Source organism: Corvus kubaryi, unplaced genomic scaffold (genome assembly GCF_017639235.1).
Source record: "Corvus kubaryi isolate FWS band 111438036 unplaced genomic scaffold, C.kubaryi_AGA036_p1.0 138, whole genome shotgun sequence".
NCBI classification, from domain to species: domain Eukaryota; kingdom Metazoa; phylum Chordata; class Aves; order Passeriformes; family Corvidae; genus Corvus; species Corvus kubaryi.
The window spans coordinates 5,180,381-5,193,661 of NW_024580672.1; the positions used below are offsets into that span (position 1 = coordinate 5,180,381).

Sequence of the window (13,281 nt, forward strand, 5' to 3'; positions counted from 1 at the left end):
TTTTAGTGCAACTGTAACTGGGGGTTTGTGACTGCTGTCACTGTAATTATCTGTCTGGTCAATAAAATAAGGGTACTGAGTGCTGGCAGTTTGGGGGAATGAAGACTGACTTAATTACAGCAACCAAATCTCTCACATCTCCTGTCCACTGAAACAGCAGCTGCCTTCATGTGCTGCCCTTTAACAGAGCTGCCTATCATGCATCTAAACAAACAAGTAGGGAAGACAGAGGGGAGATTGTTTGTCAGGGATGTGTCTTTGCGAGGGAGGAGCAGCAATATCTGCAGGAGGGACTGAGGTGAAACCCAACATCAAAGGCAAGAGGCTGTCAGCACATTTAACTTTACAGAAAACCTTCTCCTAATAAAAAAGGAATGACCTCGTTACTGCGGACACTAACAGTTCCCAGGGGAATACCAGGAGACTGCTGCCTGCACTTTTAATATTCACTTTACAAACAAATGGGAAACCTTGAAAGAATTTCGGTGTTGTTCTTGGCAAGTCGTTACAATGCTGTGTCCTTATAAAAATCATTTAAGCATTTATGTAGTGTGAGTTTACTTTTCATCTGCTGCTTTTCATTGCTATCAATCTCCCTCCCTCTCATTGCCTGAGTCCCTGTAGGAAAGACCAGGATGCCCATGGAGCAAGGTGCTGGCCATGCCAGCAGGTTTGGCAGGAGGCACTGTTAAGCTTGGCTCTGAATGCTGAGAGAGAGGACCCCTTTCTGGAGGAGATGCTCGAAAACTCTGTCTGGACCTGGGCCAAAGACAGCAAGCCAAGTCCTATCAGGAGGGTGAAGGGCAGGGGAAGCTTTGAGTTGGCTGCAGAACTGGGGCAGGGGTGCGGAGGGGAGAGCTGGGCCGGTGAAGGCTGGAAGGACCCTGTGACTGTGACAGCCCTGCAGGCAGCCTGGTGTGAAGCAGTGTGGGGATGCAGGGTGGGCCAGTTCAGAGCTCTGCTCCTCTCAGCTTCTCCTGGCAGGAGTCACCAGATGCAATAATGCCAGGAAAGCTAGAGTGGAACAAATCTGTGTCTCTTCCAAGACTCTGTGAAAGAATCAGGGAGAAAATGCTGCTGCAAACTGAAAGAATACTTGCAAAGTGTGAGGCTGTTCAGTCAGCCAAATATCTCTGCAAATTACACGAGTGGTTTCTTTTCATGGGCTAGGCTTTCTCCTCAAGTTACCACAGTCCGAGTGACCAGAAATCTTCCCTGATGTTTCCTTGGTGTTACGTTTGCTGTGTGGCACCTGAGGGAGGTTTGCAGAAATGGTTTCATTAGTGGGGGAAAATACTCTGTACTGGAAGTAAGCCCTTACAACAGATGCCTCAAGCTATTCAGTAGCTGTCCACAAACTCTTACCCACACTTATCTGCTGTGCAGCCTGGGGAGTAGCCCTTCCCCTCCAAGCATGTGCCCACAATTATGGGCAGAGTCAGGCACACCCCAACACACTCATGAACATGCAAACAAAATACACATGTGTAATTTAATGCCCACGTGCCTATCCACACACACCATGCCTCTGTGCATGTCAGTATGTTCCTCTTTTCTCGTTTCCATTTGCTCATACAGAGCCGTCCATCCCTGGTGCAGATTAGCTTACAATTCTGACAGTCATGTAAAACACAACTTTATGCTTTGGGTTCATCCTCTATACAGCCAGCTCTGACACCAAACTGTGGGAAAGGCAGCTCATATTTGAATATCATTTCTGTAATTCATACTTTACCTGTTTCTCTAGACATTTGCTTTGCATCCTTTCATCCCAGATTCTGTCTGAGCTCAGGTTTCCTGACTACTGCTGCAAGGTAAAAGGCAGATGCCTGCTGCTATTCGAGGCTTTCTAGTGGAAGGATGATGTACAGAAGACGAAAATGTATGATGGTAAGTAGGTTGTGGGAATGACACCATTCATTGGTACTCTAGGTATCAAAGTAGTCACTAACGGGCAATTTACAAAAGACACTTTTGAGCCATTTTGAAGGAAATCACTGACTGCTGTGAGCAGAAGAGTGCAGGCGGCTTCATGCAAGCGTGAGCTATTGCCCAGGAGCTGCCCTTTGCAGTTGTGAGCTACGCAAGAAATGCAAGCAGCTCTTTCCACTTCCACACTCCTCTGTGGATGTCTGGGAGCAGATGTTTACCCTCTGTGGAATCCTACCAGTTGCCCATGTCATGTGGGCACAGCAAGGCCGCACACAGGTTTAAACAAACCGTCTTCTACAGCCAGGAAAAGGGGAGGCATCTTTTCTTATTCCAGTTGAATATCTCTAATAGGCACATGGATCTAGCATTTTATTATCCTTACCTTGTTTATTCCCAAATATTAGAGTGGTAAGGGGTAAAATTTGTTCTGAAGGTTTGTCATTGTCAATTTGTTATTGAAAACTTTGACTAAACAGTCCCTTTGAAGTGCCAAGAAGATGCTCTTTAAAGCATTATAATGAGATCCAGGGAGACTCTGGTCCACTGCTACTTCTTTGAAACCCAAATAAAGTGGAGCTGGAAGTTTTATGTACTTTATAAAGACCTTAGAAATCTGTGTACCAATCACTATAGGAAAAGCCATATGTTAATATAGAAAGATGGGCCAGATTTCTCTTTGCTTGAATGATGTAAATAAGCTGTTCTGGGAAAGTGCAAAGGGAGTTATCATGTGTTAAACCTCAGAGCCAACAGTACGAATCCCTGAAATGCTGTTTTGCAAAAGTCCTAGGCATTTCTATAAAGTTGGACTTCAGTGGGGTTTTCTCTTCACTTGTTCTGGCATGTTTGCTTATTCTGATTATCTGTTACGGCAAGTTTTGTCTAAACACTAAGAGAAATTTGAAGTTTCTGATTAAAGAGGAAGATACTTCAAAGTGCAAGTGCCCATTTGTGCACATGCCCAATATTTGTAAATAATCCCACATGCACTGGTGGTCATTTTGACTTTGGTGGGAAACACCAGCACGGCTCAACCTCTAGGTTCATATTATGGCTAGCATGTGAAAAGTAGGAGGATGGACTTCCAAAGACCATCCTCATCAACTTCACTGAGTTCCCAGATAGACTTTTACATGCATATCCTTATAGCACCTTCCAGTACCTAAAAGCACCTACAGGGAAGCTGGAGACAGATTTTACTTTTTACAAGAGCATGTAGTGGTAGGACAAGGGGGAATTGCTTCATACCAAAAGAGGTCAGGTTTGGATTAGGTAGCAGGAAAAAATTCTTTACTGTGAGGATGGTGAGACACTGGAATGGATTGTCCAAAGAAGTTGTAGGTGACTCACCCCAGGTTGGATGGGGCTCTGAGCAACCTGGTCTAGTGGAAGGTGTCCCTGCCCATGGTGGGGGGTTGGATCAAGATGACCTTTAAGGTCCCTTCCAACCCAAAACATTTTATAATCTAACCTTAAGCAAAGATACAGTGCAGCAGTGAATTAAAACCCAGTGAGGTGTGTGCCCAGAACTGCAAGTGCAAGTGGTCATACAAATGCTGGACCACAAGGAAGGATGGCTTGTAACTAGTGGTTCAAAGAAAACTAGCAGGAAATCTGGGGTCACTGCCTGGCTCTGCCACTGATTTCCTTTATGTCCTTGCCTCATTCACTTACTTTAGCTGTTCTCCAGCTAAAGCAGACAACAGTACCTCCCTAATGGTCTTGGGAAAGTCTCTTGAGACTGTGAAGAGGGAGGATTTGATTCTCTCTTTGTGAATATACTCCTGAGCAAAAGGGATTCCAGATTAGAACTGCCTGGGTCTGCTGCTGCTCCCCAATGTAATTATATCAAATATCTGGAACAATAATAGAACTTCACAATGTTTTCCCATTTGGGGTTGAAGGGCATAGTTTGTTCAATAACCTGGAATGCAAAGTTTGGCTATAGTTTTGAGCCCTAGTTTCTCGGTGTGTTTTTTTGGTTTTTGGTTTTTAATTATTTTTGGTCATCGAAGTCAAATTCAAAGTGCTTACCACCTCCTTGTTTTAAACCACGACAGTATTCCTTTAAGAAACAATTAACAACTCATTCAGATTTTCTTCTGGATCATTTTTGTGTCTTTCTTCATATGACTGAAAGCTTGCAGTGCAGCCACACACCTGGAAGAAGTTCTTTAGCTCTGTCAGCTGCAATTTTCCAGGAAAATCTCCTTGCTAGATAATTCCTGATGAGGCTGCAGGAAAGGACAGGTCTGTGTAGCTGCATTGGAGTGGAATATTACCCTCTTCCTGCACCTGTCTGTTGGCTTTAGAAGTGTGGGACATGGAATAATCCAGCAGAGAGGTATCACCTGCGAGCAAGGAGGTAAGAGCAAGTCGTCTTGATGAGATGCTGTTATTCTCTGGATGGGTCTTCTGCCTTTCTAGGTGAGACAGTGTGGCCTCTTTAACCCCATCACTGGATCAGCACTCCCAAATTACACTAGTGTAACCATCCCACTTGAACTAAGCAAGTAGCTCCTGGCTTCTGACTCCACCATCCAGCCTTGGGTATCCCCTCTCAGGCTGATGCCTGCACCCCCCTCTTCCTCCCTCTCCTCTGAAGCCCCCTGCTTGCGGGTTCCTTGATATTTTCCAGTCCTTCCCTAATGAGCACTGCAGAATTACATCTAATTAAGGATGTAAATGATGCTGGAGAGGGAGAGAGAGGGAGAGGATGGGAAGGGGCGGGGGGGAAGGGCAGCTACTTGCTGTGTGCAACTCTGCAGTAAAGTGTCTCCTACCTCAGCAGAAAAGTTATCACGGGAGACAATGTCAACTTTACGGAGGGGGAGGGCCCTTCACACGGCTCCGTTCCCGCCTGCAACAGCCTCCGCCTCTCTTTTATGTGTCAGAGCTGCAGATGCTGATGTCCTTTCTCCCAAATGCTGCTTTGTCAGCCGGAGCTGTCAGCGAGCCCTGGTCTCCCTCTCTGACACTTGCCACCACCCTCACCTGTGTGTCGCCGGAGGGTTGAAGGGCTCAGAAGACATCAAAACCTGCTGTTGCTCTGGGTGAGCGACCTGTTGTGTTCCTCTTGCTTGCAAAGGGATTTTGTCCCTCTGGTATGGGCCAGGTCCACCTCCACATTCAGAGGGTGAGAAAGGACACCATTGCTCAGGGGGAGGGTGGATTTTGGCCATTTCTTCCAGGCACTGGGACACCTGCCTCTCTGGCCTGTCACCTGCCAGCGCTGGCCCTCAGCCCCTGCTCCGTGGGGGAGGATTAGGGCAAAGTCCCTTGTCTCTGCAGCAGTGGCTGGGACAACGTGTGCAGGGTGACAGGCACCCGGGGCAGCCGGAGCTCCCGCCACGTGAACCTGAGATATGTGGTTGCTCACACATGTGAGCTGGTCTGGTTTGCTTTAGGAAATGCTCCTAAAGGAAGCAGTGGGGGCACTGGAGGAAAGGAGGGTTCATTCAGCAAGGGGCTGCAACCCCTCCATCCCACCACCAGCCTTGGCTGGCAGCCCCTGCCTGCACCAGGGAGCCAGGAGTCAGCCGGCTGGCAGCCCTGCTTTGGGGGGGTGATGATTCTGCTGGCGACGAGCAGCTGTTTGAACCCATTCCAGTCTCGCTGGGTCCTCCCGAGCGCGTTTCCAAGCACTCCAGGTCCCTGTTGGCGTATTTCTCTGCACATTGCCCGGATCAATGAATTGCGAAGGGATGCCTGCCCTGGCACCGCAGCCGGTCCGTCTGTCTGTCCCCCGCCCAGCTGAAGCAGGGCACACACCCCGGGTCAAGGGGACATGGCATTGGGTGGCAGCGACGGCAGCAGTGGTTTTTGTTGTTGTTTCCCCAGAACGCTGTGCAATATATTCCGATTTTTTTTCTTGTCATTAAGCCAGTGCCTCGGAGATGATGATGTAGTCCCTATGTGGGCCGCAGAAAGCACTTCGAGCCGTGCTGGAGTCGTGCTGGGTGGCTCTGATAGCAGAGCTAATGGGAGCGAATGGGATGCAACGAACTGTTCTAATGACACCAGCCAGGGAAGAGACAACAGTAAGAATAAATAAATGTTAACTATTTTCCTCTTCCAGACATTTGCATCTATTGCCATTAAGTTCATTTAAATAAGAGAGAGAGCGAGAGAGAAGGGGAAACTTACTACTACTCTTAATAACCAGTGTCTAAAAATAAATTAGGATGCTGGGATGCACTTAAGGCATTTTAAAAATAAGTCTGATTTTCCCCCCTTTTCCTCTTTTTTTTTTGAAATGTTGGAGGGTTTTAATTTGGGCCAAGTAATTTTGGTGCAAACGCTTGGGCGCCTTTCGTTGGGAAATTGGGAGGAATGCAAACAAGATTTCACTTCATTAAACAGGGGCAAACAGTAGAGAAATTGCACTTACTTATGGAAATGACTTTTAAACATGAACAGCATTTACTTGCATTGCCTTGTGCTGAATTTTTTTTTTAAAAGATTATACATGTGAATAATTCACTGCAGGCCAATTAGATGATGATTTCATTTTTAACCTCTCTTCCTTGCCATCTTGCTGGTTGTCCCTTTCATTACAATTTCCACCCTCTTCTTTCCCTTCAGTAAATCAATAAATATCAAAAAATCCCTCTTCCTGAAGTGCCATGAGATAGCTTCTTGGAAAGTGTGCAAGGTGAGAAATCAGAGGATCCCCATCTCTACTGAACTACCCTGGGATGCAGCAGGAATAACTCCACGGGATTTCTACAAGCAGAGCTGCACCCATGTGTTCAGGAATAAGGAATGGGAGAAATGAAAAATGGACAGGAATGAAATGGGGAGATGGAGAAAAAAAGATCTTCATGTTCTCCGCGCTGGAGAGGGGGTGCACATGCAGGACTCACCCTCTGTGAGGCTCCACTGATCCTGACAGGATCACACTGCTGTGATTTTGCTCTGACCAAGCTAAAAGCAGCATCTGGGTGACTCTGTGACATTGCTGGGGATAAAGTGGTGCCCTGAAACTCTTCAGCATCCCTTGGCCAAGATGCAGGCAACAAAGATGTGGGGCCACTGCTCAAACAAGAGAAGAAGGGACTGTAAGAGGAAGCCAGAGGAGGGTGATGCTGACTTTTGCCAGCGGCCTGTGGTAAGTGGACCTTATAGCAAGTGGACAGAGTTCTCCATGGGTCCTCACTGTTTTTCCCCATCCGACAGATGATAGAGATTCTTGCTGTCATTAACACATTTGTCAGGGTTTCTTCCCAGCTCACTGTGGAAAGCAGTCTGTGGGGTTTCATGCCAGCAGAGTTTGCCAAAACTTTCAGGGTACTGGGAAGAAGGAGCTCCAGAAGACACTGGCTCCCTCTGGGCCCCAGTTTTCTGCTTCTGTATTTCATCAGATGCCTGTTGGCTTAAAGGGGCATTGACAGACTCTGTCCATACAAATCCCAGTCGTGCTTATAGGAAGGCAACACCTGTCCTCAAAATAGTATTTTTCTCAAATACTTAACTCCTGGAGCTCTTTCCAGGAATTAAGTTATGCAATACAGAGCCTAAAAGCCTATAAAAACAACAAATTATATAATTAGTTCATTGAAAAACATCAGCTGATCTGCCTGTTTAGTTTCTTATGTGACCTTTACCTGTATATGAGACTGCTATCTTCCTTTCATCTGCCCTAAAATGAAGGAGAAACTCTGGTGCCTTCTCAGTGAAACTTCCAGTCCCCTGTCATTTCAAGGGCAAGGATAAATTGGAATATCTTCCCTCCTTGCATCACCAACAGTACACCTTTCTTCTTTGCTAAGCAAGAGGTTTTTCCTTGATGTCAGTGGAGTCGCACTGCAGAAGAGCCATTGCTGATGGGGTCTGTTCCAGCCCGTGGGGTGAGTGTCTGTCCTTTCTAGTGGTGAAACAGAGACATGGAGCAGGTAGGACACCTGTTTACTCCTGTATGCCCTGGCAGTAGTGGGACAGCTGGGACCCTGATCAGAAGTAGGACTCTCCATAATTTCATTTCTTCTTCATCTCTCATTTAAAAGTTTATCTTAATGAAAAAGGTCTTCTTGGGAAACTCCCCTCCACATCGCTGGTAGCTGTCACAGCACCATGACACCGCTTCCTTCACCCCCATCTCTGCTGCTTCTGAAGCCATCACCATCTTCCTCCGGGAGCTCTTATCTTGCACTGTCCCAGCCTGATCCCTCCAAACTGCTTCCCAGGATGTTTCATGGTCATTTTGTCAGTGTGTCCTTTCTCACCAGATCAGATTCCCAGCCTTTCTGTGCTTCAGTGTTTTTATGGCTCTTCACTGGTTACAGTTTTATTGGGAAAGAGGTGGCTGCAAGCAATGACCTGTGATTTCCAAGGAAGGGGAGAGCAAAGAAACTTCAAGCAGCATGGCCTCCCGCTGGGAGCTGTCCCTTTTAGAGCCCTTGTGTCAATTATGACTTCCCCACTCTATTTGTTTACCCTGGGGAAGCCCAGCATGCTCCCTTCAGGGCTCAAGGCAGGCAAATTCCCTGTCCCAGCAATGGCACAAAGGTCTTTCAGCCTCGGCTCAGGAACTTTGCATTGCCTATTTCTCATTCTACCTACAGCATCAGGACCTAAGCGCCATGAAACAGGTTCCCTAAGGAAAAGGCTTTCACTTTCACTCTGGCATCTCTGTGGTACCTGGCATCCTCCAGCTGGGGCTGGAGTTGAGGAACACAGAGAGCAGTGATCCCACATTACAACAGTCACTGATGCCTTAGCTCTGTGACTGATGCTGCTGCCTGTAGTGTGGAGTACAGGACATTTTCTAGCCCCACAGAACTGTTCCTGACAACTATTCCAAACAAACTCCAGCATAGACTCTTTTATCCTGGAATATCCGTGCTTGGAGTCATTCAGAGACATCCTCCTGAGAATCTTTGTGGAGAGATAAGCCCAGAAACACCAGCTGTGAAACAGCATTTTGTGCACTGAGCTCTCTCTGTAGGAGAGGTGCTTCCATCTGCCACACACCTCCTGAACTCAGGAATAGGACCCTTCAGGCTGTGTGGTACCTCTCTTGACCTCAGCAGGTTTATCACCAGGGACAAGTTTAGCTCCATGCACTCATTAACCTGCTTCCCTGAAGGACCTTTGAGGCCGAGGGCTATGTGGGGTGGGCACCCACAGCAGCCCTTTGCCATGGGCACCCTCTTGCTGATCTGCTTGTGCAGCACCTGGAATCAGGAAATGGTCATGGGTCCTGACTATACCCCTGTCCACGAGAGCCATGAAGGTCATCTGCTGGGAAAACAAGGCAAGACAAGGCAAGACAAGGCAAAGCAAACATCCTCTGTGCAGTCAAGAAATCTTGGGCTGAGGAGGACTTCAGAGGTTATTGGTGTATCCGACTCTGAAATGAGCTTTGCTCCTTTCTTCAGCCTCTAATGACAGAGACTCTGGGCAGTGAATCAACAACCTCAGGAAGAGGTGAGCAAGTGTAGGCACCACTATTGACATTCCTGCTGACACCTTCCCTTCAGAGAGCACATCCCTGGGGGCTGGAGAGGGCAGGGCTGGGCTCCCTGAACAAGGGTCAGAGAAGATGCTGGACTGACACCTCCCAGCAGGATTTCTACCCACAGTTGCAACTCTCAAGATCCACCCTTGTTTCCTATATGGGCTCTACAGAGAATTAGCAGTGGCAGAGTGCTGATGGCACTGGAGAGCTGCTGGTCATGCTGTCAAATACCATCAGGGCTTGAAAAGCAATGTCAGCTGCATCCCCTGGGTGTTATATATTTCTTTTCTAAGGCCAGCAGGTGTTAGCCTTAAAGTGGGGTGAGCACATCCATTTCACCCAATCATTGCTGGAAACCATACTATTGAGGACTGGCTGAAACATGACGTTTTCCACAGTGAACTTCAAATGATGTACCGTTTGGGCAGAGCAGGGACAGTTTCCTCTCACCAATATTTCTATGACAGTATATTTTTGATAGCAGATGAAAAATCCTTCCATTAAAGAGAAAAACCCCTTTTATTTAGCTTTTAAAATAATTTGAACTATTGGTAGGTAAGAAAAAAATTAATCTGGACATCTTTTCCAATTTATTGTGTTTAAAATATAAATGCAGGGTATGTTTCTGGAAATTATCTTCCATTGGAGAAAAAACTGCAGGGCTTGTAGGTCTTTGTAATGATAGGAGAAATATTTAGAAGAAAGAAGAAAAAAACCCCAGTGTTTCTGGAGGAGTTTTGGAAGGAAACATGTCAAGTGTAAATTGGAAAATGTAGAAATACTCCCTGCCTTTCAGTTCTCAAAGTCTAAGGAGACTTTTGATATTAGTGACTCTTGCTTTGTATAAATGATGGTGCCTTACTGGTACTGTGCCCTCACAGTGTATATCAATTCACATTAGAGGACTACACAGACTTTTACAAATGTATTTTCTTCTCCTTCTTCTCCTTCCAAAATACAGATCGATTTCTTTATCTGCTTTGCACGAGTGTGAAGACACCAAGACACAGAGATGGGAGTGGCCTCACTCAAGGTCACACTGCACAAATTATCATGGCAAGAGTCACTCATCAGTTGCTGTGAGGAATAGCAGAGGAAGATGTGGTCCAGCATTATATGTTGCACTACCATCATGGCACTGTCTTTCAAATCCATTCTGAGATCACCAAATCCTCTTGCCATCTCTGACAAGCAGAAGAAACAGAGGCTGGTCCAAACTGACTTCTGGTGCTACAGACACTGAAGTCCTTGCAAAGGGAGAAACTTGGGATGTCACTGGCTGAAGATGCCCCAGGTTACCGTGAAGATATTAGAAATCGAGGCACATGCATATTGTGGCTGTTTTTCCTGACCTTGGGGTCACATGTAAGGAAACAATTGGTGGGAAAGCAAAGGGGAAAAGAAAAGTTATCCCTCTGGGGCCCTGACAGAAGGAATAAGAATGTGGGGGCACCTGGGGTGGCCATGGAACAAAAAACCTGAAACATCTTTTCGCCCATTTGTTCTGCATTTTCCACTCTGTGGGTCCTGCTCCCCTTTTTCCTCGCCCTCCCCCAGCTTGCCTGGTGATTCAGGAAGAAGAGGCCAAGGAGAGTAATATTGTGCTGGAGATAGGACTGGAAGGGCAGTAATTTAGACTCAGAGGCTTATAGTATTATTGCCTGCAAAGCCATTCATGGGAAATGATTCCACCCATCCCCATTCCGCTCCCCCCCCATCCCGCTCTCCTTGCTCTGCAATAACAATAACAGAAATGCCTTCAGGAGGCTTTTCTACTCAAAATGCAGGCAAAGGAGCACTTTTCTCCACCACCCCTCTTCTTTCCCTTCTCTTCTCCCTGCACTCACTTGTCCCCCCTGCCTCTAAGCCTAACTGCTGCTCCCTCCCTTCTCACTCCCCCCCCACGGGATAAAAAAATAAAAATAATAATAGGGGTAATAAGAGAGGAGGTAATGGAACGTTCTCCAACTGGGCACATGTCAGAAGCCATTATATGTGGTGCAGATTTGCATAATTCAAGAAGCATCAAATTAAATTTGCATAATTCCTTTGATTACACTTGTTATTAAATGTAAGTGACATTGATTTACAAAATGGCGCAATATAAGGTTAATAGCAAATGTCACCTTCCAGCAGGGTGAATAGGGTGCGTGTGTGGTGGTGGTGGTGATGGAGGAGGGGGAGAGGGGGGCCTGGGGAGGAAGGCGAGCAGACAATTGATTTCTGCTCCTCTCTCTTCCTTAAAGGGCTCAGATCTCCTTTGCAGAGGAGCTCTCGGCTCTCCAAGGGCTGCACTTGGCTCTCACGGGGATGCAGTGTCATCAGGATGCCCTGCCAAGTGGCATTGGTGCCATGACTCTGCTACCTCCTGCTCTGAACAGAGACATGGCATGGCCCCTGAGCCAGTTCCCAATGGGAGCCAGGCAGGGTGGAAGGAGCAGGGAAAGCCAAAATGTGTCTCTCCCAGGCCCAGGCATGCTTGGTGGGCAGGAAAAGCGGCTTGGATGGCATCTTTGTAGGAAGGTCTCATTGAGGCAAGTTTTTTAAAATAATATGTGAGCTGGACCTGGGCTGTGTACAACTGGCAGGACACCCTGTACATCTGCCAGGACAACACTGGGAGGGAGTGAGAGCAATGGTAGGAGCAGTGCCTGAAATGCCAGCTCTGATGGCAGAGATTACATGGTAAAAACACATCTGTGATTATGGCAAGACCTGATTTTTGCACTCTCATAAGCCCTCTGAAGCTCTAGAAGTCCATGCCCAGGATGAAATCAGTGCACCCACCTTTCAGATCCCAACCTAATCACATGAAGCCAGGTCTAATAATCTAGATGATTATCTACTGCATGAGAGACATGAAATTTTACAGGCCTTTGGGCAATCTAAAAGGAAGCTGCAGTATGAACATTTCTAATGCCCTACACAGTGTCCCACATCAATTGAAGAGCATTGCCTTGCCTCATCCCAAATGCCCAATGCTTGCTCCACAGCAGGATTTATTATGACCCTCCCGAACCCAGATTCTCAAAGGTGCCCAGCAATTTGGAGTGCCAAACTTCAGACAGTTGAAGAAAATATTTGTAGTGGCTAATGGCTCAGGCCTGGTTTCCATTCCTGTTGTGAGGAAAGAAGATGAGTGTCTGGATTTGGACGACAGGCTTAAAAGGGTGAATAGAATATGCAGGACCATTGTGTACACCCCAGATTTCTTGGGAGTGTGCAGGAGGTGTCTTTGTGCAATGTCAAGGGATTGGTCTTTACTTTGAATATTTGTGTCTTTTGAGCAGGTGTTGTGCTTCCCTCTGCAAAGCAGCATTCCCCTGCGGCCTGATGACAGGCCCCTTAATGCAGAAGACGCAGGTTGTATTCCCAGACCTGTCAATCCTGTGCTCTCTACTGCATCCCTCCCACACCCAGGCACATCTTGGCTGGTGAGCCTGCAAACTCTTTGGAGCTCTGCTTCAGATCCCTCTATGTGGTCTCACAGACTGCTCCACACAGTGGTTCCCAAATGTGTGCCTCTTGCCTCCCTTCCGAGGCTGGCAGGGATGTTTGAGCAGGTCCTGACCCAGACCCCATCAGGATGCATCAACCCTTAATGCATTACCTGAAAACCAGCTGCTGGCAGTACAGTTTTGCAGGGTGTTGTGGAGGGTGTTCCTCTGCAACAGCTCTGTCTTGAAACTCTGTGTCAATCACACTCCCTGGCCATCACGCCCACTCAGACATGGGGATGCTGACTTGAATGAGGAGAGTGAGAGGCTTGTTTTTAACATGGATTAGGGCCTGTGAAATTTCCTGCCAGTTTTGGAGGTGCAAGAGATCCCAGCCCAGGCATGGCTGGTGCTCACGTGTGCAATTCCATCCTGAGCTATTTTCGTGCCAGC

At 47.1% G+C, this 13,281-nt stretch overlaps 1 long non-coding RNA gene across 1 annotated transcript; it reads left to right on the forward strand.

Moving 5' to 3' along the window:
• Window positions 1–1,068: 1,068 nt before the first annotated feature.
• Window positions 1,069–11,447, forward strand: LOC121659977. The gene is made up of 4 exons (XR_006014519.1): window positions 1,069–4,985; window positions 5,815–5,972; window positions 6,517–7,042; window positions 10,353–11,447. It is a non-coding gene; the product is annotated as an uncharacterized LOC121659977 (long non-coding RNA).
• Window positions 11,448–13,281: the final 1,834 nt, after the last annotated feature.